Source organism: Aedes albopictus, chromosome 3, assembly GCF_035046485.1.
Source record: "Aedes albopictus strain Foshan chromosome 3, AalbF5, whole genome shotgun sequence".
In the NCBI taxonomy this organism is placed as follows: Eukaryota; Metazoa; Arthropoda; class Insecta; order Diptera; family Culicidae; genus Aedes; species Aedes albopictus.
In genome coordinates, this window is record NC_085138.1 from 75,268,964 (window position 1) to 75,296,549 (window position 27,586).

At 41.1% G+C, this 27,586-nt stretch overlaps 1 long non-coding RNA gene and 2 other non-coding genes across 3 annotated transcripts in view; 2 read left to right on the plus strand and 1 right to left on the minus strand.

The window, feature by feature from the left end:
- The window catches only part of LOC134291443 (uncharacterized), a 388,672-nt gene that overhangs the window by 145,829 nt on the left and 215,257 nt on the right, over nt 1–27,586 (minus strand). The window lies entirely within an intron of this gene.
- Nucleotides 12,184–12,265, plus strand: Trnas-uga (transfer RNA serine (anticodon UGA)). Its single transcript has one exon. It is a non-coding gene; the product is annotated as a tRNA-Ser (tRNA).
- Nucleotides 12,801–12,874, plus strand: Trnat-agu (transfer RNA threonine (anticodon AGU)). The gene has a single exon. It is a non-coding gene; the product is annotated as a tRNA-Thr (tRNA).

The following is a 27,586-nucleotide window of genomic DNA, read 5'->3' on the forward strand; positions in this document are numbered from 1 at the left end:
TTGCGAAACTACGTTTCCATCAAAATACTTGGACATAGATTGATGCGAACAAGCACCCTATTACCAAATCAAAAAAGGTTGAAACCCCATACCACGTTGAAGCAGAAAAGCCACAGGATGCTCAGTTCGAAGTGGTTCCTCTTCCATTGATTTTTCCCATTCCCCGTTGCAACGAGCCTTTCTGTGGAAAATCTCTCACTCCACAGCCGACCAGCATGGAGCAAGGATCAGTCGGAGAAAATCTGTTGGAAGCACATTTACGCCGAGCCGAACCACCGCGAAGGAGATATCCGACAAAATACACTCAATTTCGCATTTGAACATTCGCGTTCTAAAATCGTGAGCTGAGGAGAGCCCACCACGATGACGACAACGTCGACCGTAAAATTTAGCAAAGATTTCCACGTTCCCTTTGTCAACTCCAAAGCTTCAGTGTTCGGTCGGTCGGTCGGTCGAACCACGTGCGATGGCATCAAGGAATCAACTCGTGTGCAAGACACGTCAATGTTACGGCCACGGGGAGCGAAATCGAGGACAAAAAAAACTGGATAAAAAGGGAATAATTTTTCCCCTTTTCTGGAACGTCAACCCATCTGCGATGGATTTGGGATTCCCGTATAGCTACACAGCAGCAAAAGCAGAGGCGAGGGTCGGTCGGTGCCACTGACACTCACACTGTAGGCTTTTGTACTGACATCCTATTTGGTATCCGCTCCGTTTGCCCCGAGCGAGTATCGTCGTCGTCGTCGAGCATCTTGTTCGACCGAAGAAAGCGGACCCCGAAAAATACACATAATTAGAGTGTTTCTCCTGTTTATCCTTTGAGGTTCTTCCTGTTTGTGACTCCTCATGACCTTCTCCTCTGATGTGGAGAGTGACCAAGTTTCAAATGTACACAGCTTTCGGCTTGGCAACATCGTATCACTGCTTCCTGGGTGTACTTTGACGTTTTCTACTCCATCTACCTTCCAGCGTGTCTGTACTTCGTTTAAGATATCATAACCAACTCTGTACAACTCTTCCTACATTCCAAATTTTCTGGCAATACATGGCAATCCACGTTCTCCATAGAATAAACAAACTGATCGCATTTCGAGAAAACCGTATATGTACCTTGCTTGACTGTTGAGTCCGGTTCATCGCATTACATCTTCCAGAGCGATGATTCTTCGATCAATATGGTGAGCTTTCCCTGGAAGTACCTAATTCACGCCAGTAGTGATTTTCCACAGCTCTGCATGGTAAATTTTGTCGTATGTCTACCGCCTTGAAGTACATAGCAGGATAATTATATCTTTTTTGGTTATCACAGCAGGTTTATTGAACTGCTTTGCGAGTGATAGGTTCTTTTGGGTGATTTAGTTCATCCGTTTATAAATTAGTGCATAGCAGATCTGGTTTGAAGCTATACGAAAACACGGTGTGTTTTTTTTTTCATTTAGTTAACATCAAATTCATGATAATACTGAATCAACAATTTGCCGCCATAATACTCGATTTGCAGCTGCAGCTCTCCAACGTCGGTCACGCCCAACGCTCGCCAGATCACAGCTCCACCTGGTCCGCCCATCTGCGGTCCACGCCTTCTTGTACCAACCGGATGGTTAGCAAACACCAACTTTGCAGGGTTGTTGTCCGGCATTCTTGCAACATGCCCTGCCCATCGTATCCTTCCGGCTTTGGCCACTTTCTGGATGCTGGGTTCGCCGTAAAGTGCAGCGAGCTCGTGGTTCATCCTTCTCCGCCACACACCGTTCACCTGCACGCCGCCGAAGATCGTCCTTAGCACCCGTCGCTCGAAAACTGCGAGTGCTTGCAGGTCCTCCTCGAGCATCGTCCATGTCTCGTGTCCGTAGAGAACCACCGGTCTTATTAACGTCTTGTACATGGTACATTTGGTGCGGGGGTGAATCTTTTTTGACCGCAGCTTATTCTGGATCCCATAGTAGGCACGACTTCCACTGATGATGCGCCTTCGTATTTCACGACTCATGTAATTGTCCGCCGTTAGCAAGGAACCGAGGTAGACGAATTCTTCTACCACCTCGAAAGTATCCCCGTCTATCGTAACATTGCTGCCTGTCTCGCTCAGTCCCACCTACCAGCATGTACTTTGTCTTAGCCGCATTCACCACCAGTCCGACCTTTGCTGCTTCGCGTTTCAGGCGGGTGTACAGTTCTGCCACCGTTCCAAATGTTCTAGCAATAATATCCATGTCATCCGCAAAACAGACAAATTGGGCGGATTTCGTGAAGATCGTTCCCCGGCTGTTGGGCCCGGCTCGTCGCAGCACACCTTCCAGGGCGATGTTGAATAGTAGGCAGGAAAGTCCATCACCTTGTCGTAGTCCCCGTCGAGATTCGAATGAACTGGATAGTTCACTCGAAATCCTTACGCTGTTCTGCACACCGTCCATCGTTGCTCTTATCAGTCTGGTAAGCTTCCCGGGAAAGCTGTTCTCGTCCATGATTTTCCATAGCTCTGTACGGTCGATACTGTCGTACGCCGCTTTGAAGTCGATGAACAGGTGGTGCGTTGGGACCTGGTATTCACGGCATTTCTGGAGGATTTGCCGTACGGTGAAGATCTGGTCCGTTGTCGACCGTTGTGGCCGTCGATGAAACCGGCTTGGTAACTTCCCACGAACTCATTTACTTTAGGTGAAAGACGACGAAAGATGATCTGGGATAGCACTTTGTAGGCGGCATTCAAAATGGTAATCGCTCGAAAGTTCTCACACATTAACTTGTCGCCTTTCTTGTTGATGGGACAGATTATCCCTTCCTTCCACTCCTCCGGTAGCCGTTCGGTTTCCCAGATCTTGACTACTAACTGGTGCAGACAGGTGGCCAACTTTTCCGGGCCCATCTTGATGAGTTCTGCTGCGATACCGTCCTTACCAGCCGCTTTGTTGTTTTTGAGCTGGAGGATGGCTTCCCTTAACTTCCCTCAGCGTGGGAGTTGGTTCGTTCCCGTCCCCTGCTGCACCAACATAGTCATTTCCTCCGCTGCCTTGGTCCTCCGTGCCTACGTTCTCTTCGCCATTCAGGTGCTCGTCGAAGTGCTGCTTCCACCTTTCGATCACCTCACGTTTGTCCGTCAGGAGGCTCCCGTCCTTATCCCTGCAGATTTCGGCTTGCGGCACGTAGCCTTTGCGGGATGCGTTGAGCTTCTGGTAGAACTTACGTGTTTCTTGTGAACGGCACAGCAGTTCCATTTCCTCACACTCCGCTTCTTCCAGGCGGCGCTTTTTCTCCCGGAAGAGACGGGTCTGCTGCTTCCGCTTCTGTCTGTATCGCTCCACATTCTGTCGGGTTCCATGCTGCAGCATTACCGCTCGCGCTGCATCCTTCTCCTCCAGAACCACTCTGCACTCCTCGTCGAACCAATCGTTTTGTCGACTCCGTTCTACGTACCCGATAGTGCTCTCGGCTGCGTTGTTGATGGCTGCTTTGACTGTACTCCAGCAGTCCTCTAGAGGGGCCACATCGAGCACACCCTCGTCCAGCAACGCTGCCTCGAGATTCTGCGCGTATGCGGTGGCGACATCCGGTTGCATCAGTCGCTCTAGATCGTACCGGGGCGGCCGCCGGTACTGTACATTGTTAATAACGGAGAGTTTTGGGCGCAGTTTAACCATCACCAGGTAGTGATCAGAGTCGATATTAGCGCCACGATAGGTCCTGACGTCGATAATGTCGGAGAAGTGCCGTCCATCAATCAGAACGTGGTCGATTTGCGATTCCGTTTGTTGTGGTGATCTCCAGGTGTAACGATACGGGAGGCTGTGCTGGAAGAAGGTGCTACGAATGGCCATGTTCTTGGAGGCGGCGAAATCGATGAGGCGTAGGCCATTTTCGTTCGTCAGCTGGTGGGCGCTGAACGATTGGAAACGTCGGTCTAAATTCCTCCTCCTGGCCTACCTGAGCGTTTAGATCCCCTGTGATGATCTTGACGTCGTGGTTTGGGCAGCGGTCGTACTCGCGTTCGAGCTGCGCGTAAAATGCGTCTTTGTCATCATCAGTGCTTCCGGAGTGAGGGCTGTGCACGTTTATTATGCTGATGTTGAAGAATCGGCCCTTGATCCTCAACCTGCACATTCTTTCGTCGATCGGCCACCAACCGATCACGCGCCTCTGCATGTCGCCCATCACTATAAAAGCTGTTCCCAGCTCACGTGTGTTGCCGCAACTCTGGTAGATGGTATGATTACCTCTAAACGTTCGCACCATAGATCCACCAACACACCTCCTGCAGCGCTACGATTCCGAACCCGCGATCCTTCAGTATATCGGCGAGTATGCGGATGAAGTTGAGAGATCTGCAATTCCACGTACCGAGCTTCCAATCGCAAGTCCCTTTTCGTCGCTGTGGTCGTCGCCATTGCTATCGGTTCGCATTCTTCTCTTGTTGATTTTCCGGTGCTAGTCTTTTTTACGGCTGGCTCGCAGGGCCTGACACCAACCCACTAACCCAGGGAGCTGGGCTTACCTTCCCGGAAGCTACGGGTTCTGCATTGGCATTTCCTCCAACTACAGTGCTAAATAGCTAGGCTCAAGCCCCAGTCTTCGCCGGGGGTGGTGTTTTTAATGGGCGCCCAGGAGAACGGTGCTGTAGGGTCCACTTCCGGAAGCAACTCTCGCAACGGCAAACTCCAGCTCTTCAGTTCAGAAACTTTCTCCGGTCGTTCGGATTCACCAGACTTCCCACAGGTTCGCTTCGCTGTCCGTCGTCCGCCGACGCTCCACTTTATCGCAACTGTCACTCTACACGCTCATTCGTAAATGCTCAATTTGCACCATCTACACGCTCAATGTAAACATAGAGAGTGCATGCCAGTACACACCCTACACCCCCATCTTTCTTTAAAAAAAATGATATGAACCTGACATCTAAATAATCTCTCTTTGTGTAACACTAAAACTACAGACTCCCTTGAATTCAGCAAATTTAACCCATGCTCTGAAATGCAATACCAGCCTTATTATCACTCAGCATCCATCATTTACGCTATACAACTCAATACTTGAAAACAACAATCCACAATGCCTCCGCTGGACTTTGGTCTGCCCAGTCGCAATATTATATAAGCTATCTAACATCAAGGACCTTTCCCACCTGCTATTGGACGAACTTGCACATTGTGGAAAGCTCATTGATATCACATCCAGGAAGTCTCGAATACCTTACAATCGAGACAGGAATCCAACTCAGCTTCTCTGGGTTAGAAATTGCAAGCTCTATCTATTAGACCAGTGTTGCTCAAACTGCGGCCCACTGCATTGGACTAACTGGAGATCCAACATCTGTAAAACACGAAAATATTATGCCTCTTAAGAAAAATCAGAATATGGCGATTATCTGCCTCTGGCTTCTGATATAAGCGCGGCAGTCACTAATCATAACAGCGTCACCAGATTTAAAAGTATATAATTCCATTATATGGGGTTTGACAGCAAGAACACTCATTTCACTGAGCCACTCTTGCCGTTCGTCACAAATACATTCAAAAACATCTGTCACTTCGCGAAACCCACGTGCTTTTGTTTTTTCTTTTGTTTTGCCTTGCGACTGTCATGCGGCGGTATGCCTTGCGAGCGTACGACCGCCGCAGGACTCTAATAAAAGATAAGCGCGACAATACATCCAAAAAATTATCCATAACCTTCCCTTCCTTAATTATCAAACCCCGTCACACAAATTATCAGAACAATCCACAAAACAAGACTCTGTGTTCAGCAGCTACCATTAACCTTCTTGCATCTTTGCATGCCAGCCCACATGCTCCCCAACATCAACGTGATGTGACGTGGCTCAACTATTTTCGAATTACACCCCCTTGGCTTTTCAAACCTTTTCCAATTCTAATTCCAACCTTTTATCAATGAACAACTGTTAATATAATTCTATAAGCCGCACTGCACCAATGCGTCAAGCAAGTGAATGAATGAATATACATAATGTATATGAGAGAAACTAGACAAAGTAAGACAAAATGCCTAAATTCATAGGGCAATGCCTGTTTTAACACTCAAAATGTTTTAACTCTTCAAACAGCTGACTTTTTCCATTGGTGCAGAGGTTTCCGGGTCGATGTGAGTTCCCACACTTAACAAATCCAAACAAAAACATACCTTAAGGATTTCTTTACCTCTAAAAAAAAAATTAGTTTTCATGGCACCACACGCACAACACATCTTGGCCATCCACAATGAACCCATACCTTGAAGTCACTATTTTCTCTTCTTAGTCACGTTTTCTGTCTGTGCCTTATACTCATTTGGTTTGATACGTGCCACGTGTGTTACTCTCCGAACTTATGCTTCATACGAACTACACACTGCTTTTCATAATATTGCTGACCTCTTCGGTGAACGGTGTAAGATTTATTAATCATAGACGTCAATTCCTTTCAACACTAGATACTTTATTTTTCAGCCAACTTCTCAAGTGCGCAATGACGCACAAAGTCCAGCTAAGTTTCTTATTTCAATCCCAACAATCCGCGTACAGATAGCTAGCCAATCTTCAACAACCAAGTTTCAGCAACCCTTGGTATAATCAACAATCCATTCTTGAATCCAGCATCCGGGTCAGTAAACAAAACATGTCTCGCTTTCCCTTCTACTTCATGCACAAACCATCAAACATCACACGTTCGCTTGGTGTAATTGTGACAACTGTTGCATCAAATCCATCGAACTACGAAAACCCTGTTCTCCTCTTCCAAGCCAGAATCAATGGATCAATGAAGCAAACTTTTCTAGTGTTCACCGCATGTAAACAAAGGCGCCAGCGTATATGGGCATTAACATTGTGACAGGCGACAGCAGTGGAGTTACGTCAAACACACAAGGCTACAGTGGCGCTTTCTGTTCGCTTCATAGCGGCCGTTTTAGTTATTTTAGTGATCCATTATATACATGTACTAGAATGATTTATTAACGCATTCCGAAGCTACAGAATTTTAAATTTTCTTGTCGAAAAACTAAAATTCAGACCATTTTTTTCATACAAAATCGATCAGTGATTTTTTTTGAAAATAAAATCATTTTTTGTTCATCAAATCACATGTGCTTTATATCCCAACTACCTGTACCCGGCAAACTTTGTCTTGCCTACTGCGTTTTTGACGTTTCTAGTTTCTATCCAAAACCAAGTCCCCGGTCACAAAATGTATGGGATATCGTTTTTCAAAAACTCTCAATTTTCCCATGTCTTTTGCCTCATAAACCTTCCTTGGATGAAAACCAACAGAGAAAAACAAAGACGACCCAAATCCGACGTTCCGTTCGTGAGTTATGCGCGGTCCCACGTATGCCACTGCATTTTTATACATATAGATTACCCATTACAAGTACTTTCAAACCATGGAATACAATGATTCACGCCCGCACGTCTCTCGCAAGAACTATCAGGCGATAATACGATTTACTTATAGTGCTCTCAAAGTCTCAAGTGCAACTTGGAATCTCTAAGTCAGACCAATCTTCCTAGAGGCATCCTCAAACCATGGGAACACTACACTGCCTTCAAACACAACATGCAAGGCATCGCCTCTCCATCTTCCAGCCAATCATCACACTGTTCCCAATCAATGGATCCACTAATATACCCTGGTTTTCTTCAAGATCTAATGGAATCACTTCCCAATTTCCAAGCACCCTACCTGAAGGAAGGAGCTTCTAAAGTAAATTACTTTATTTCCATGTGCCCCCCAGCCATGGAAATGTTACCATGTTGTGGTTACAGGAACTGCCAAAACCACTACCAACTACTATTGTGTATTCAACGCACCCTTAAGTCATGACAATACAACACCTCGATGTCACCTGATTGCAGGAATTTATGATTCCTTTTCCAGGCGCCCCCAAGCCATGGAATCACTACCTTGCTCCCAAGCACCCTTGCAGGGACTTTCAAACTTAATCATTCTCTTTGATCGGCAACCCGCAACGATCAAATGTTTCTTTCGACCGGCAACCCGCCACGGCCTCGATTATAACCGGCACCCGCAACGGTTAAATTCCTTTTGACCGGCACCCGCCACGGTCTCAATTGTCCTTTCAACCGGCACCCGCAACGGTTGAATCTCCTTCGACCGGCACCCGCCACGGTCTTTTTGTCCGCTTTAACTGGCACCCGCAACAGTTAAATTTGCTTCGACCGGCACCCGCAACGGTCTTATGTGTTCTTTTAACCGGCACCCGCCACGGTTAAAATTTTCTTCAACCGGCAACCCGCCACGGTTGAAAAAAAATGTTCAGATAAATACCGATTGTACCACGCGCATTCACACTTCTCCACTGAAACATCATACAAGCACGCTCTCTCAATGAGCTGTCCAAAATTATCGATCAACACCTGCATTTACAAAACACTGCACTGTGTCATCAATTCCGTGCAAATAATTACATTTCCTCTTTTAACTTCACCTGCCGAATTGTTGCACCGTTTCTCCCATCATCACAACACCAACCAACCTGCCAGCAATCCATCTGAAAACAAACACGTTCAAGGGGCCGAAAAACATTCACCGTATACGAGGCCTTCCATCCCATCCTCGTCGCCAATTGTAGGGTCCACTTCCGGAAGCAACTCTCGCAACGGCAAACTCCAGCTCTTCAGTTCAGAAACTTTCTCCGGTCGTTCGGATTCACCAGACTTCCCACAGGTTCGCTTCGCTGTCCGTCGTCCGCCGACGCTCCACTTTATCGCAACTGTCACTCTACACGCTCATTCGTAAATGCTCAATTTGCACCATCTACACGCTCAATGTAAACATAGAGAGTGCATGCCAGTACACACCCTACAGGTGCGTCTAAAACCGTGGCAGTCAATATCAACTCCTGATCCATACCGATAACTAGGGGCTCATTTACACAACAAATATGGAGTTTCGCTTACAAACTTAGACGTTTTTGCGTACAAGAATGATGACAATGCTGCTTCACCATGCCGTGAGGCTAATAAAAATCGCCCAACAATTTGCTTAAATTGCTGATTCGCTTCTACACATTACAAAAAATGCTGCTTTTGCTTCTCAATTTCTGGTAAGCATTGTTACAGATACGCTAGACGTCCTTTGACCATTTATATACCACGTTGATTGCAAAGTTTGTATCAATTTCCTAAAATTTCATATTTAGCGGTTCCACGTTAAGCAGTTCTGAGAATACACTGAGAAATATCATGGTGTGTTTAGAGAACAAGCTACTGAGAGGGTTCCCAGCGATTTTGCCGAAACATGGGGGAGATATTGTACCTCCAAGACATCGAAATCCTATTTCATCCAACTATTGAATGCTACAATAGTGGGCATTTGAACTGATTTTGGTTATTTGTAGTAAATGGTAACCGTTTATTTGCCATAAATACTGTAAAAACCTATGGATTTGGATTATACATCACATTTTCAAACACTTTTGAATTCGTAGATAAACTATTCTTAAATTTTCAGTAAGAATACTCGAATACCATACGTTTCGAATGTTGAATTCCAAATTTATGAGGGACAGGTCGATGGGCCACGATCGTGATACAACCACGATTGAATATTAATAGTTCAAAGAGAATTTCATTGAAAATCGCCCTAAAATTTCAAATCGCTCAAACTATCAATTCCCTCGATGAAACATTTCCAAAATTTCAGAGATGATACCTGGATACTATACATATCTTTCGAATGGTGGGTACCGCATAGATGGGTATTTTATTTTGTTAATAACGGTTTTAGACACACCGTGAAAAATATTACCTGGATGAATTTTCTGGAAATATTTTTTGTTCTCAATTTCCGTCTGAAAGAACAACCCTAATGGAAAATACAATACAAATACAAAAACTATTATCTTTTTTTTATTTTTCTACAAAAAGGATCACCCTTATGCAAAACAAGTGAAGCACAAAAAAAATTAAATATTTAAAAAAGAAAATGAAAGATTTCATAAATAATTGGGGATACGCCCGGGAGGGACAGGAGAAGCAGAAATTCGCAATGCTTGTTACGCCCTTTTCACATGTTGGACTAGGAATATCTTAACAAAGTGTTACATGTCAATAAAGGATCATGGTTTCAAAGTATACAAAAATATGACTGGTAAATTTACTAGATTTTTTTTTGTTCTTAATTTCCATCTCAAAGAACCACCCTAATTAAAAACTAATGAGCCACCCTAATGAAATATTATATATATTCAATATTAAAAATGACTTACGGTTATATAACAGATTTTATGACGAAATATGACATACACGCAGAACTCGATGTACACAGCGCAACTAGTAACTTTCACGCAGCGAACGAAAAGACAAAAGAATTTTCACGCAAATTTGTGTAACACCGGATCAGCACACTTTTTGTGTTGATCCAGTCGTACACAAATATGAGTGAAAATTCCTTTGTCTTTTTGAAAGCTGCGTGAAAGTTACTCGTGCGCTGTGTTGTTTCATTTAAGGGTGTATACTGTATAGTATGCTAGCAGTTGCCAACGATGATATAAGACATGTTCCAGTACTATTGCCATGTATATTTCAGCAACTTAATTCAAATCCTCCATTTCAAATCCATTTCACTCTCCCAACTCAAAAATTCCAAAGTCCAAAAAGTAATTTTTTTCCAAAAAATTTTTTGATATAACACCAGATCTCGACGTTTCATGCACTTTTAAGGCATTTGGCATCGAAAAAAAAAATCGATTTCGAAATTTTCATGTATCCCTTATACATGGATATTTTTCGTGTTTCAAAACAGCCAAACTTTGACCGCTTTGGTCAAACACTTAGCGAAGTCCGATTGAGCTGAAATTTTGCATGGGGACTTGTTTTGAGGAGACGAAACTTTTGAGCACTACCCGTTTTTTAAATTCGATGGTCAAATTTTACCCATACATTCCATTGGCACCCTAATGGACTCTACGTGCAGAGGACCACCGCGCCCTTGGAGTTTTCGAACGGAAGGTCTTGCGTACCATCTACGGCGGGGAGTACAGATGGAAGACGGGACTTGGAGAAGGCGATTGAACCACGAGCTGCATCAGATGCTGAGAGAACCAACCATCGTCTACACCACGAAAATCGGAAGACTACGGTGGGCGGGTAATGTCATTGGGATGTCGGATTTTTTGAATACGATTAAAATGGTTCTCGAGAGCAGTTTGCGGACCCTTCGCAGAATGTGGAACTGTCGAGTGGAGCCATGGCCATGGATCGAGTCGAATGGAGACGACTCCTACGTACAACAGAGGACACTCAGGCGTTAGCCTGACCGGTAAGGTAAAGTACTTGCGAAATCATTGGTGAGTTTTAGAAAAAAAAAAAGTAATATACCTAATTTGGTCTGTGTCACGTCTGGAATATCTTGATGCTTCCTGCTATGTACAGCAAGCTCTTCCTTTTTAAAAATAAGTGCAAACAAGTATACACTGAAGACTTGAAAATGATGGGGTCAACACAGCTCGACGAAAAACAATTTCATGGCATAACAAATTCACTGAATGAAATGAGTACGTTTAAATTACCCTTCTTTCCCACTAGCTTTTTAATGCACCAGCCCCCTCCTTGCTTTCGTCACAGTTCTGACCAGACAAAAGGGCCCGTTATTCTCCACTCGGTCGGTGGCTGCCCGACTGAAAAGTGATTAAATGAAAACGTTCAAAATATATTCATAAACCAATCAACATCATCGCCATCAAAACCTCAAACACAATAAAAACGCACAACCAGCAGCCTCTTTACAGTCAATCGGCCGCAGTTAGTGGCGTGGTGCCGGCTGAGGGTAGGCCAGTTCGCCAGTTCGGTAGGTTAGGTATACATACTTCCGCAAATCCCCTCAATTAACTCAAACATCGACGTCGCCACCGCCACCACATGAACCATCATCGCACTCTACGCCCATTGTATTCCTCCTTCTTCGCAGACGCACATCGCACTGCGAAACAAACAAAAAATAAACAGTTGGTACCTAGTCTCACCAGTCTCACACTAGCACATGTAACGGTACAGGCAGGGTGAGAAATGCACGCGCGCGTTTAAATATTCGACGACGTGAGAGGAAATCCCACGCTCTGGTGTGAAGCCGCACACACTCTCACACATCGATGTCGGTGTGATGGAAAACGCCGAGAAGGGCGTTTCAGGCCCACAATCAATGGTAGCACAGCAAGCCACCCAAGCGACAAGCAGCTGTGGTGTCCGAGCGGTTAAGGAGATGGACTTGAAATCCATTGGGTTCTACCCGCACAGGTTCGAATCCTGTCTACAGCGAAATATTTTTTTTAGGTAGCGGTTGAGGTGGATGGGTAGGTCCATTTCAATGTACAAATGCAGCGACTTATCTATCTATCTCATCAGATCGTAGCCGTACCTAATAAATATAACAGAGAATGTTACTAAACCATTATCCTATTATTCTCATTAGGCGCCGGCAGGTGGATTGTCATCGATTGTCGCTTATCGGAACTCCAACAATCGAGACGAAATGACTCCCGTGGATAATGGCTCTGAACGTAAAACAAAGATTATACGAGCGAGCATCATTAAAGAACAAAGGAATACTCTTCATATTTGTCTAGCTGAAGAAATGAATGAGTGAGTAAAACGATGTAAGGTATGCAATAACATGAGCGACGGTGTAAAGATTGATATTATTCACGATTTGCTCTGGGGGGGTAAAAACAGCAAACAGTTTAATCATGCAATTACAAACACACAGCCATAACGAATGAAACCAGAAACAAGAGATAAGGTTGTGTAAACGAACGGAAAGTTTCAAGAGCCTTGAAACCCAGCGGATTCAAGCGGCGCCGTGGCTTAGTTGGTTAAAGCGCCTGTCTAGTAAACAGGAGATCGTGAGTTCGAATCTCGCCGGAGCCTATCGGTCCCTTGTGTTACGATTCTTCAAGAGTTTCGAGAGCCAAGGATGTACCGAGAATTTATTTTAGGTTGCCTCACGGTGGACTCTCACCATGACGGAATTCTTCGGAAAGCATGTAGGTGTTTCTGACGTAGGGGTAAGACGCGCCTCATCATCAACGCCAAGTGGTTATGTGATTTGAACGATTCATGCTTATCAACGTCATGATATGATTTGACTGCCAATTACAGAAATGTATGCACATGAGAAAGTTTCTGATTTACAGATCTGTGTTACTGCTGTAATAATTTTAACGACAACGGCTTTTGTGGAGTTACGACGATGGCCAACACATTTTGCCCCAGCGTTACTGTGACAAAGGGTCTAAAACACGCGTTTTTATATACATAAACAACAATAGTACGCCACAATACTCGGTTTGCGGCTGCCGCTCTCTTCGGTCACGCCCAATGTTCACCAGATCACGCTCCACCTGGTCCGCCCATCGCGCTCTCTGCACTCCACGACTTCTTGTGCCAACCGGATCGGTAGCGGACACCAACTTTGCACGGTTGTTGTCCGGCATTCTTGCAACATGCCCTGCTCATCGTATCCTTCCGGCGGCTTTGGCCACCTTCTGGATGCTGGATGGTTCGCCGTAGAGTGCAGCGAGCTCGTGGTTCATCGTTCGCCATCACAAACCTATCTCCTGGACACCGCCGAAGATCGTCCTTAGTACGCGTCGCTCGAAAATTCCGAGTGCTTGCAGATCCTTCTCGAGCATGGCGCATGTCTCGGGTCCGTAGAGGACCACCAATCTTGTAAGTGTTTTGTACATGGTGCATTTGGTGCGGGGGTGAATCGTTATTCTGGGGCCCGTAGTAAGCACGAATTCCACTGATAATGCGCCTTCGAATTTCACATTATTGTCAGCCTCTCACATTGTTGTCAGCCGTCAGTAAGAAACCGAGGTTGACGAAACCCTCCACCCCTACCTCGAAGGTATCTCCGTCTATGGTTACATTACAATTACAACAGTCGTTTCCTCGGTTGCCGTGGTCTCCCGTGCCTACATTTTCAACGCCGTTCAGGTGTTCATCGAAGTGCTGCTTCCATCACGTCCGTCCGTCCTTATTCCTGTACCGCCAGTCGGGGTGACATTGGGCCTAGGGGGGGTAACTTTGGACCAAAAATCAAGAAAGATGTTTCGTTCTAAATACTAACAATTTATTAAAGTTATTATCAAAAACTGGATAGTACATGGTAAATAAAACTTGCGTTGACCATCCGCTGAAGAAAAAGTCACATTTTGTTGATTTTCCATTAAGAAAACGTGATGTGATTATTATTGTTAGGCGTACTGTACAAAATCGTTGTTTTAAAATGCCCAGTAGAAAACAGATGAACACCGGACATGTAATGAATCACTGTTTTCTAGGTACATTGAGTAGTTGTTTTGAAAAGTAATATAAGTTTTCTTGGTTCTGTATGCTATTTTGCATGAAAAACTTACACAGCGTAACAAAAAATAACTTTTTGTCTGTCTCAAGAGCAAACTCATGTGTCTCTGAAGGATTTTGGGCCGCTGAATCCGAATCCGGGCTCAGATTTGCTCTAACACGTCACAATTTTGAGCTATACCTCAATTTATAGGGCAAAATATGCGATTTTGCGCTTTTTTGACTGCAAACCATTAAGCAAGGAAATATTTTTTTTAAGCAATCAAAAGGTTAATTGGTCAATTTACATCTAAATCAACGACTCATGCAAAATATTTCGTTTTACCAAATCGAATTTGATAGTTTTAAGCGATTTATGTTAGGTACGATATTTCCCATACAAGTCACCCTCCAAAAGTTGCATGCAAGTTTTCATACTAACATAAAATGCTTAAATCTATTAAATTTGATTAGGTAAAACGAAATATTTTGCATGAGTCGTTAACTTAGATGTTGATTGACCAATTAACCTTTTGATTGCTTAAAAATAATATTTCCTTGCTTAATGGCTTGCAGTCAAAAAAGCCCAAAATCGCATATTTTGCCCTATAAATTGAGGTATAGCTCAAAATTGTGACGTGTTGGAGCAAATCTGAGCCCAGATTCGGATTCAGCGGCCCAAAATCCTTCGGAGACACATAAGTTTGCTCTTGAGACAAAAAAAATGTTGCGCTGTGTTATTTATTCGAGCTGTACAAATAATTCATTTTGGGGGTGGCTTTGGGCCATATAAAAGCAATGCAATCAGTACGAGACCCCTGCAAATGTGAATTAAAACAACTGAGAGTATTCACATTATTGTATGCATAATACGTTGTATATTTTAGAAATAAATGTAAGATTCCATGCAAAATATAAAATGCACGCATATCAGTTTCTAGCTAGATGATAGGGAAATACTTCTTTCGTTTTTTGAGAATGCTAGTTGGAGTTATATCTAAGGCATAGCGGACGTATTGTATTGGATCATTGATCGTTTACCATGAATGTGGTCAAAGTTTCACGTTTGTATGTCTGTGATGTTATTTAAAAGTGGCTAGACACTGATAGGTTGGGCGTAAGCATCTATACATTCACTAATTTTGATTTGCAAGCGATGTTTTTTCACACTGAACTATTTTGTTTGAATTTCAGTGTTTGGTCCAATGTCACCCCTTAGAAGGGGTGAAATTGGGCCAATATCAATTAGCCCAAGTGAGATTTAATGTTTCCATAATAAAAGGCTGAAATTTTGCATATCGAAAGCCTTTCAAAGACCACTATTTGACACTACTGTGGCAAAACTGGTAGGCAGACATGCAGTCATTACTCGGTTTTGAGGGAATTTAACGCTAAATTTGTGGAAAATTTTCAAAATAGCCTTTAGTAATACCTAATGATTCGAATTCCTCCGGGAAGCTTCTCTGAAATATTTTCAACCAATGCACAGTGGGAAAAAAACAGTGCAAACCTACACTAAATTCTGTATCTCACGAACGCATCCGGCTTTTCTAATGAACAAAACGGTTTTAGGCGTAAAATTGTCTGGAGAATCGAATGGAAGTGTTAAAACAGACCGCACGGATCATTATCTTGCTCATTTTGCCCTAATTCCCCAATTTTTATTAACATTTATATGAAACTAGCTCTAAAACAATTATGAAACATGAATGCGGTTTGCCTTGAAGGACTTTTGTGAAGGATTAAGATGTAAAGAATCGAATTGAAGGGATTGCAGTGACCGCATGAATGTATTTATGCTTATTTTACCTTAATTCCCCTCATATAGAATTTTGTATGAAATTAGCTCCATAACTCGCAAGGAAATTATGAGTGGTATGCAAAGAAGGCTCTCTTTAGTGAATTATGATACAAGGAATTGGTGAGAAGTGATTGCAGTGACCGCGCGAGTGTAATTATGCTCATTATACCCTAATTCCCCACATATATTGAGTTTTGTATGAAATTAGCTCCTTACTCGCAAGAAAATTATGAGTGGTGTGCTAAGAAGGCTTTCTTTAGTGGATTATGATACAGGGAATCGACTATAAATGGTTGCAGTGACCGCGTGAATGTTATTATACTTATTTTACCCTAATTCCCCACATATATTGAGTTTTTTATGAAATTAGCGCCATAATTCACAATAAAATTATGAGTGGTATGCTAAGCAAGAGTTTTTTAGTGGATGATGATACCAGGAATCGATGAGAAGTGATTGCAGTGACCGCGTGACTGTTATTATGCTCTTTTAACCCTAATTCCCCACATATATTGAGTTTTGTATGGAATTAACTCCTTACTCGCAAGAAAATTATGAGTGGTATGCTAAGAAGGCTTTCTTTAGTGGATTATGATACAGGGAATCGACTAGAAATGGTTGCAGTGACCGCGTAAATGTTATCATGCTTATTTTACCCTAATTCCCCACATATATTGAGTTTTGTATGAAATTAGCTCCATAACTCGCAAGGAAATTATGAGTGGTATGCTAAGAAGGCTCTCTATGATATAAGGAATCGATTAGAAGTGATTGCAGTGGCCAAGCGAATGTAATTATGCTCGTTTTGTCCTAATTCCCCACATATATTGTGTTTTCTATGAAATTAGCTCCATAACACACAAGGAAATTATAAGTGGTATGTTAAGCAATGTTTCTTTAGTGGATGATGATACAAGGAATCGATGAGAAGTGATTGCAGTGACCGCGCTAATGTAATTATGCTGATTTTACCCTAATTCTCCATATACATTGAGTTTTGTATGAAATTAGCACCATAACTTGCAAAGAAAGTATGAGTGGTATGCTGAGAAGGCTTGCTTTAATGGATTATGATACAAGGAATATATTAAAAATGATTACAGTGACCGCGTGAATGTTATTATGCTCATTTTACCCTAATTCTCCACATATATTGAGTTTTGTATAAAATTAGTTCTGTAACTCATAAGAAACTTAAGGGTGGTATGCTAAGAAAGGTTTCTTTAGTGGATGATGATATCGATAAGAAGTGATTGCAGTAACTGCTCGAATGTTATTATTCTCATTTTACCCTGATTCCCCACATATTTTGAGTTTTGCATGAAATTAGCTTCTTAACTCGCAAGGACATTGTGAGTGGTAAGCTATGAAGGATATCTTCAGTGGATGATGATACACGGAATAGATTAAAAGTGATTACAGTGTCCGCGCGAATGTAGTTATGCCCATTTTCCTCTTATTCCCCACATATATTGAGTTTTGCTCCGTAATTCACAAGAAAATTATGGGTATACCAAGGAAGTGTTTCTTTAGTGGATTATGATACACGGGAGCGATTGAAAATGATTGCAGTAACCGCGTGAATGTAATTATGTTCATTAAGCCCTAATTCTCCACATAAATTGAGTTTTGTATGAAATTAGCTTCATTACTCAGAAGAAAATTATGAGTGATATACCAAGAAGCATTATGATACAAGTAATCAATTAGATTGATTGATTGATTTGTCTTTATTAGAGAGACTTTCAGCCCTTGGCTGGTTCGTCTCTTAATCAATTAGAAGTGATTACAGTGACCGCGTTAATGTAATTATGGTATGGTATCAATTAGTTTCTTGTGAGTTATAGAGCTAATACCATACAAAACTCAATATATGTGGGTAATAAGGGTAGGATAACCAAAATAATAATCACGCTCACTGCATTAATTTCTACTCGATTGTTTATATCATAACTCACTAAAGAAGTCCTTCATGGCATAATATATGTGGGGAACTAGGGTAAAATGAGCATAATAGCATTCACGCGGTCACTGCAATCATTTTAAATGTATTCCTTGTATCCGCATCCTCCAAATAAGCACTTCTTAACATACCACCCATAAATTTCTGGCGAGTTAATTTTATACAAAACACAATATGTGTGGTGTATAAGGGTAAAATAAGCATAATTACATTCACGCGGATATTACATTTACTTCTAATCGATTCCTTGTATCATCATCCACTAAAGAAATACTTCACAACATACCACCCATTTCTTGTGAGTTATATAGCTAATATATGCAAAACACAATATATAATATATGTGGGGAATCAGGGTAAAATGAGCATACTGACATTCACGCGGTCACTGAAATTACTTCTAATCAATTCCATGTAGTATAAGTAATTCACTAAAGAAACCCTCCATAGCATACCACCCTTAAGTTTCTTATGAGTAATAGAGCTAATTTAATGCAAAACTCAATATATGTGGGGAATTAGTGTCAAATGAGCATAATTACATTCACGCGGTCACTGCAATATTTTTTCATCACCGTGTATCATAATCCACTAAAGAAAACCTTTCTTGCATACCAGCCATAATTTCCTTGCGGATTATGGTGCTAATGTTACAAAAAACTCAACATATGTAGAGAATTAGGGTAAAACGAGCATAACTACATTTGCACACACACTGCAATCACTTCTAATCTATTCCTTGTATCATCATCCACTAAAGAAACCCTTCAGAGCATACCATTCATAATTTCCTTGCGAGTTATAAAGCTAATTTGATGCAAAACTCAATATATGTGGGGAATTAGGGTAAAATGAGCATACTAACATTCACGCGGCCACTGCAATCACTTCTCATCGATTCCTTGTATCATCATCCACTAACAAACTCTTGCTTAGCATACCACTCATAATTTTCTTGTGAATTATGGAGCTAATTTCATAAAAAAAACTCTATATATGTGGGGAATTAGGGTAAAATAAGCATAATAACATTCACGCGGTCACTGCAACCATTTCTAGTCGATTCCCTGTATCATAATCCACTAAAGAAAGCCTTCTTAGCACATCACTCATAATTTTCTTGCGAGTAAGGAGCTAATTTCATACAAAACTCAATGTATGTGGGGAATTAGGGTATAATGAGCATAATTACATTCGCGCGGTCACTGCAATCACTTCTCATCAATTCCTTGTATCATAGTTCACTAAAGAGAGCCTTCTTAGCATACCACTCATAATTTCCTTGCGAGTTATGGAGCTAATTTCATACAAAATTCTATATATGAGGGGAATTAGGGTAAAATAAGCATAAATATATTCATGCGGTCACTGCAATCCCTTCAAATCGATTCTTTACATCTTAATCCATCACAAAAGTCCTTCAAGGCAAACCGCATTCATGTTTCATAATTGTTTTAGAGCTAGTTTCATATAAATGATAATAAAAATTGGGGAATTAGGGCAAAATGAGCAAGATAATGATCCGTGCGGTCTGTTTTAACACTTCCATTCGATTCTCCAGACAATTTTACGCCTAAAACCGTTTTGTTCATTAGAAAAGCCGGATGCGTTCGTGAGATACAGAATTTTGTGTAGGTTTGCACTGTTTTTTTCCCACTGTGCAATGTGTAACGACTTTCTTCCTAAAAGGGTTCTAAGATTCATCTTAAACTTCATGTTTTTCATTGAAATTTCCATGAAAAACACCGCATTTAAATTAAAAACAAAACTTTCTTATCAAGTAAATAAAAACCTGCTCTTTTCATAATTCGAACAAATATTAATCATAAATAGTCATATACACTAAATTCTTTTTTTACACGATCTTTTTTTACGCGGTTTTATTTTACACGATTTTTTTACACGATTTTCTCGAAATTACGCGATGTGCTTTTGGAAAGCTTCTTCTCTCCTGGTCGATATTTACTTCCGACGGGGCTCAAATTTCTACCAGAGATCTCTCTTATCATCCTTGATACCCTGTCAAAATTTTAGGATGATCCGATAAAAAAAAAAGTTTTGAAAACTTTTTTTACACAATTTTTTTAACGCGGAACAAAAAAAATCGCGTAAAAACATAATTTAGTGTAGACTGTTTCAGAAATTATAAATACACTTATGATTGACTGCCATTTCAATTTGAGCACAATATCTAAAAAAGTTTCTTCTAGCTATAATAGTAAACATTCTAACGAAGCAAATAATACCAACTCTGTTGATGTTTCTTGTAAAAGTTAAAAAATAGGGCAATATTAACTAGATGGTTAAAATTTGAAGTTGCACAAAGTGGTCAAAAAATGTAGCATAGTAGAGAAGTAAAAAAGTCTCACAAATAAAATATTAAATTTCCAAACACAATGAAAGCTACTGTTTCGATAAGAAAAGATATTTCTCGATTAATTAAAGCAATTTTCACTGGAATATTGGATCTAGCAAACGAATATCTTAAATACTGCTTACTGCATTCGTTTTTATGGTATGACAAGCGTTGCCATCTGAAGGATCGAGTGAGCTGAAAAAATAAGTTAGTTTAAATTAAATGCGTACAGAAAATGAGCATGAGCATGAGCATAGATGAGCATAGATGACCGCACAATTCGTAGTTGCTACTCCGTGATTGACCAGAGCAATCGAAATTGCACAAGGAACCAATGAATAGGGCTTGGGACTAGCTTACTATTCTCAATGTACACAGGTCGAGAGCTCTCAACTTTAATAAGGTCAATAACGGCGCCGGCCACGTCCTTACGGTCATCGAGGATGGAAGGGAATGTTAGTAAGACAAACGTTGTTATAAAGACCGCGACTCGCTGCATCTCCACGTTTGTCTCAGGCAGGAATTTTTTGTTAGTAGGGTAAGGTACATTGTCAGTCCGGGAGTCACCTATGGTTGGTGATATGATTTGACAATGGATCAATATACACAAACCGCCGTTAACAACCGACCACTTTTCGACGCAAGAACTAGCCAAAAAGAAAATTCGATCGCGCGTCTCCACTCCACTAGGGAGCAGAAACCTTTAGTCTATTCCACACAGAAATACATTGAACGCGACTCACTTGTCGGCGCCCGGATTTTTTCTCGACCGGCGAACCCGAACTAACATTTTTCACTCTTTTGTGTAAATGCAAAAAATGAAAGAAAATATTTATTATCAACTAAAAGTGTATTGGAAACTAGCGCCGAAGGGAAGCGAAAAATTCGGAACCGACTCAACTCGACCGCGCGCACACTCGTCCCGTCGTCGGAGCCCCGCAGAGAGAAGAGAAAAAAAAATCGCAAAAATCTAGCAAAGCGAGCGCGCGAAGCTTTGCTGCTGCCGAACTACCGCACACTACTCTTTAAATTAAATGCGTACAGAAAAGCTAAGAAACTGTGCGGTAGTTCTTATACTCCGTAGAAAACCTTAAAAAATAAGAAACTTGATGTCAGAGAAAATGATGTGTGAATACCTTTATCGATTATTCCCAGGTTTTGATGAAAGCATTTCTTAAACAACTTGTTGAGAAAGCGAATGTGATAAAATGTTAGATAAAATCTGGTACATATTTAGTGGTAAATAATGTTGGAATCATTAAAAAACACCTCCGTGCAAATGCAAATTTGAAGAATGAAGTTAATTGTTAGAGAACTCGGCTGTTCTTCAAAATATCATGACAATTGGCTTCTTTAGCGGTGTTGAGATAATTCCATATTCTGAAACTACATGCCAAACTGAGCCGAAATCCAAATTTTCATGAACTTTGGTGGCCGGGAACCTATTGAACCTATTTGTATGGGAGCGATTTGTCGAATCATATTTATTTTATTTTCTTGGTATTTTGCCAAAAAAATATTTAAAAAATCGCCCCCCCCCCCCCCCAATTCTGGTTTTCAAATTTTCACCCCCTTCGCCTTGATTTTCGCCCCCTGGGGGGCGATTTCGCCCACTTTGGGAATCACCGAATTAGGCTATATTATTGTCAAAATTAAAGTTGAAGCATTTATACTTTAAACAATCCTAAATAATCCAACATAGATTTAGAGCTACAATATCGTTGTAACGACTAACAAAGGGATGCACTATGCAATTTTGGCCCAATGACACCCCCACTGACGGTATGTTTCGACTTACGGAACGATGCCGTTGCGGGTTGGGTTGAACTTCTGATAGAACTATCATGTTTCTTGAGAACGGCACAGCAGTTCAATTTCCTCGCACTCCGCTTCTTCCAGGCGGCGCTTTTTCTCCCGAAAGGGGTGGGGCTGATGTTTGCGCTTCTGTTTGTATCGTTCCACATTCTGCCGGGTTCCATACTGCAGTATTATCGCCCGCGCAGCATTCTTCTCCAAAATTGCGCTGCACTCCTCTTCGAACCATTCGTTCCGTCGACCCCGTTTCACGTACCCGATGGTGCTGGTCTCAGCTGCGTCGTTGATGGCTGCTTTTAGGGCGAACGGGACGGTCGAGAAAATATCCGCCATTGCTCTGTTGCTACTAAGATGGTAATCTCAGATTCTACTTCATATTATGGAACAAAAATTTATCACTGTAGTGTGTATTCTCACATGCAGTGCATATGCTGATTGATTTTCGGCCTTTTCTGTGCAATATAAATCGAAATTACCATCGTCAAAATCGCGAGGCAAATTGTTAGAAAGAGAGGGAAGATGATATGATGATATTGTTCTACCATCTATTGTAGCAAGGCAGCTGTCTATAGCACTGGAATAATCTAAAAAGCGATTTGATCAAGATTGTGCTGTTGTTAGTGGTCAGTCATTCTCCTGTATGAAGGGCCAAAAAGGGTTGTGCGGACCCGCAAGCAGAGACACTTGCGCGAAACCCGCGTCAGGGAAAAAGAATCTCCTTCCAGAAGAAAGTTCTCACGCCCTCGATGTTAGAAAGAGAGGGAAGATAGGAAAAATAACACGGCGTCCCCTTTCACCTTAACTGTACTCCAGCAGTCCTCTAGCGGGGCGTGAACTCGATGTGGCCTTCGTCTGACAACGCTGCCTCGAGATTCTGCGCGTATGCTGAGGCAACATCCGGTTGCTACAATTGATTAGGGAAAGTTTTGGGTGCAGTGTGACCATCACCAGGTAGTGGTCAGAGTCGATGTTAGCGCCACGATAGGTCCTGACGTCAATAATGTCGGGGAAGTGCCGCCCCTCAATCAGAACGTAGTGGAACTAAAATTCTGAAACAGCTTTCGATAAGTTTAGGAAGGATCTCTGGAAAGAATCCAACGAGACGTCCTGAAAGCATATCGCGTTTTGCGTATGACGAAGGCAACCGCGCCAGATTTACTCATTGAACTGACCTTCAATTCACTCCCCAGAGTTCCGTGGCACTTCAAAGTTGGATTTCACTGCTGCAAAATACAGCAAAAGTTGCTCAGTTATTGAAATGAATTTCTTTTTCCCGTCGGTAAATTTTAAACAACAAGTTGTCTTCGACCCAACTGCAAGCAAATGTGTGCGTGGATTTTCTGTACACGAAACATCGTATTTCACAACCACAGAGAAAGATTTCTTCGTTGCACTGTGATACCGTTTTATGATCTGGTGGGCAAAATTATTATCAACTCAACAAAAATACTAACCGTAATATTTTGGTCGTTATTCTAAAGCTACATCTACAGTGTCGGACAAAACAATAAGACCACCAGCCATTTTTCATACAAAATGGTCAAGTTTGACGATGTGATGCTCGGCTTCTATAGTGAACCGATTTGGCTGAAATTTTGACAGTCGCCATGGAGTTACGTGAATTTTGATTTGTATTTAATTGAGTGAGTTCTGCTCACTACATCAAAAGCTACAGATATACGAAACGACAAAATAATAGGACCACTTTCAGATTGTCATTATCAAATGATATATGAGAGTATCTGATACTTGATGATTGATTAACAAGTACTAAGATTAAGGATGCCAATCACAGGGTGGCCACACAAAATCAAAATTGAAATTCCCGCATTTTTCCCGACTTTTTCCCGCATTGATTTTAAGTTTTCCCAACTTTTCTTTATATACCTGTGAAGCATGTAAAACATCCAAGATCCCAAACTTTTAAGTGGATCTGTAAATCATACTGAAATGTTTACAGTATCATTGTGATACTGTGACTATTTTATAATATTGGGTTTCTTGTTGATGTTTAGACTACTGTGATAATTTTAGAATCCACTGAATCATCATTTCCCAGCGACAATTCACACTAATCAAACTGATTTTGTTTACCTGTTGTGCATCCGACGCCCCTGTGATGAACTCAACGGCACTAGTGTATGCCAGCCGCTGCGAAGTCGTGTGCGAAATTCGACTGTGATGATAATGAATTTCGGCCGAGTCTAAATGGCCAATCTGAATCAAAATTCCCGTAAACCTATGTCGGCTGCCAAAATTTCAGCCAAATCGGTTTACTAGAAACCGAGTACCATATCGTCAAACTTGACCATTTTGTATGAAATAGGACCGGAGACACTGTATCTCAATTTAAAAGCTTTCTGCTCATTAGTACTTTGAACACATGATTTGATATGGTTTGCGACCAATTTGACCGACTTTTCGCATAAACAACTACGGTCAAATCATATTTTTTTATCATCCTATGTAGCATAGTGTCACGTAGAAGGTGTTGCGGGAATCAAATTCTGTTGTGCCCGAAATAAACGTCAACTAGACGGAAATAGAATTCGAGGGAAAATTATTCAATCTTCTTATTTTATGGAAATGGTAGATGTTTTACAATATGTTTTTACATTATATGAAAGCTAATTTATGAATTAATCATTGGAACCAAACTGGCCAAGAGGCATTGGACGAGATGCAAGAATAAACTCGATCATTATTGGCTGGTGATTAGTATGACGGGAATTAGATAAAAACCCTATATTCTACTTTACCGACCTTGCTGCCGTCCTCTTTATGCTCATGTTACATCTGCAAAAATTACCTTTACATTGAGGTTAGATTTCGTGGTGTAATCAATAAAAATGGTTGCCAAACTAACATTCCTATCCTTTCGCGACGAGCGTAAGGACCTAGCCGGTGCTGCTTGCTATTGACTTTGCTAATGTTGAGCTCCTGAATGATGCAAATTAAGACTGGTTGGCTAGTCACAGGTTCCATTCAGTGGTTCACTATGCAATATTGATTATTATGGTCAATCACGGGGTAACAACTATGTACGGTACGATATGCTTCTGCCCATGCTGTTAACGCGTGTCATGTAACATATGTCTACACAGTTACAATTCTGTCTTCGTTTCGGCTGCAATTCGAAAAAAATGACACAGAACAAGCGAAAGAAGGGATCATAACATTTACATCACCTAGCAGGGATAACGTACATTGTTGCCGATGATCATCCATGCCTTTTCTGGTAATTTTATTACCCCGATTGTCAGGCACTTTTCTACCACGTGTAACAAGGCTGTGTGTGGTAGGTTGATGACATTGACACATACAAATATAGGCTCGTTAAATAACATACGAATAAAATGTGCGTAGTTCAAAGAAGACGAGTAACGAACAAACTGTAGAGAAAAACTTTGCTTTTCACCACCATTACCATCCCGCTCCGACTCACCCTCATCCTCTTATTTTTGTGCGGGCGGCTCTTTGTGTTGTTCATTCATGAGGACGATGATGTTCCCTTCAGGGCTGTTCCACATCGCTCGCTCACGAACTGAGTCGACAAGGGAAACCAAGTGTGGCGAGCCGCGTCGATCGAAGTTTGCCAACTTATCTATACCTACCTACCCCCCCCCCCCCCCCCCCCTAAGTACAGCACATTTTAATTGAATTTTAATGTGAGATATATTGTTTCCGGTTTGGGTTAAGGCGAAACTGGAAGCATTTCATCACTTTTTGGTTTTTGATTTTTTATTAAATAACGAAGCAATATTTTCATAATCGGTTTTCGTGCACATCTAGAGTATGGATCAAGGTATCTTCTGAATTTTTTTTGTAGTGGAAAATGTTTTTCGTTTTTGCAGAAACCATTTTTGAACAAAATTTCACGAAAAAATGGTTTCTGCAAAAATGGAAAACATTTTCCAGCTCAAAAAAATTCAGAAGATACCTTGATCCATATGCTACATGTGCACGAAAATCGATTTTGGAAATATTGCTTCGTTATTTAATAAAAAATCAAAAACCGAAAAAATGAGAAAATGCTTCCAGTTTCGCCTTAAGATTAGAGACCGGAGGCGACGACGACGACGTCGAACTTCTTAGTATGAATTAGTGGAACTGCAGGTTCACAGCATGTAAGAAAATCGAATTTGATAGCGATCTATTTGACCTCGGTTTACGGTATAACCATTTCGTGACGAACCAGCACAATTGTGTTGTTGAACAACAACAGTTTTGCGTATTTTTTCATCTGTTGAGTATTTTTTAAGGTATGAAAATTATTTAATAATTGAGTCATTACTAATACTTGTATATCCCTTTCGGGACGGAGCACAAAAAAATGAAATCTCCATACAAATGGTTCAACTTTGACTCTCCAGAACTCTTAGATTCCCCAACAAAACAACAATTATTTTTCCTCATTTGAAAAAACTACTCTTTATCTTTCGATTTCTAGCCTTGAATACCTAGATAAATCGGAAATGAAAAATATGCGACAGATAAAACTTTTTCATGTTTCACGGTTTTTGACCAATTTTTATTTACCTTGTGTGGTTAATCCCTGTTAATCCCACAGGCAACGTAAACAAAAGTTTGTTCACACACATACAAGTATAAGCAATGGCTGAATTATGAAAATAGTTTACATAGCTTAAAACAAAGTCTGAACAGATGAAAAAATATGCAAACCAGTTACCGCTCAACAGCACAATTGTGCTGGTTCGTCACGAAAGGGATATGTGCAAACAAACTTTTGTTTACGTTGCGTGTGAGATTCACCACAACAAGTTAAACAAAAAGTGAGAAAAAATTATAAAACATGAAAAAGTTTTATCTGTCGCATTTTTTTTTGTATTTTTAATTTATCTAGGTAGACAAAGCTAGAAATGATATGTTAAAAAGTGTGAGAGTTCTGGAGAACCAAAGTTGAGCAATTTCTATGGAAACTTATTTTTTTTGCTTTAATAACACTAGTTTACAAAATAAAATGAAAGTCGTAAACTTCTGTCAACGATTAAAATTTTTGAAGCACAATTTTGCGCTGATTTCGAAACCACGCTTCAAAAAATTTTAAGCAGAGCAGTTTTTGAGTTTTTGCTCAATATTGAGTTTTACAATTTTTTAAAATATGGAATTTACTGAAATTCAAACATCTTGAGTTTTGTTCAAACAATTTCAAATCTTTTTCCATAAATTAAAAGCTGAATACAATACCATTCGATCATCTGAATTCAGGTTTTGCGTCAGATCGATGAAATTCAAGATATTGGCGAGTTTTTGGTATAAACTTCTTAAATTTTAGCTAAATTTCCAGAAATATATGAAGAAATGTATTTTTTTTTTCAATAAGAAAAGAACAATCTA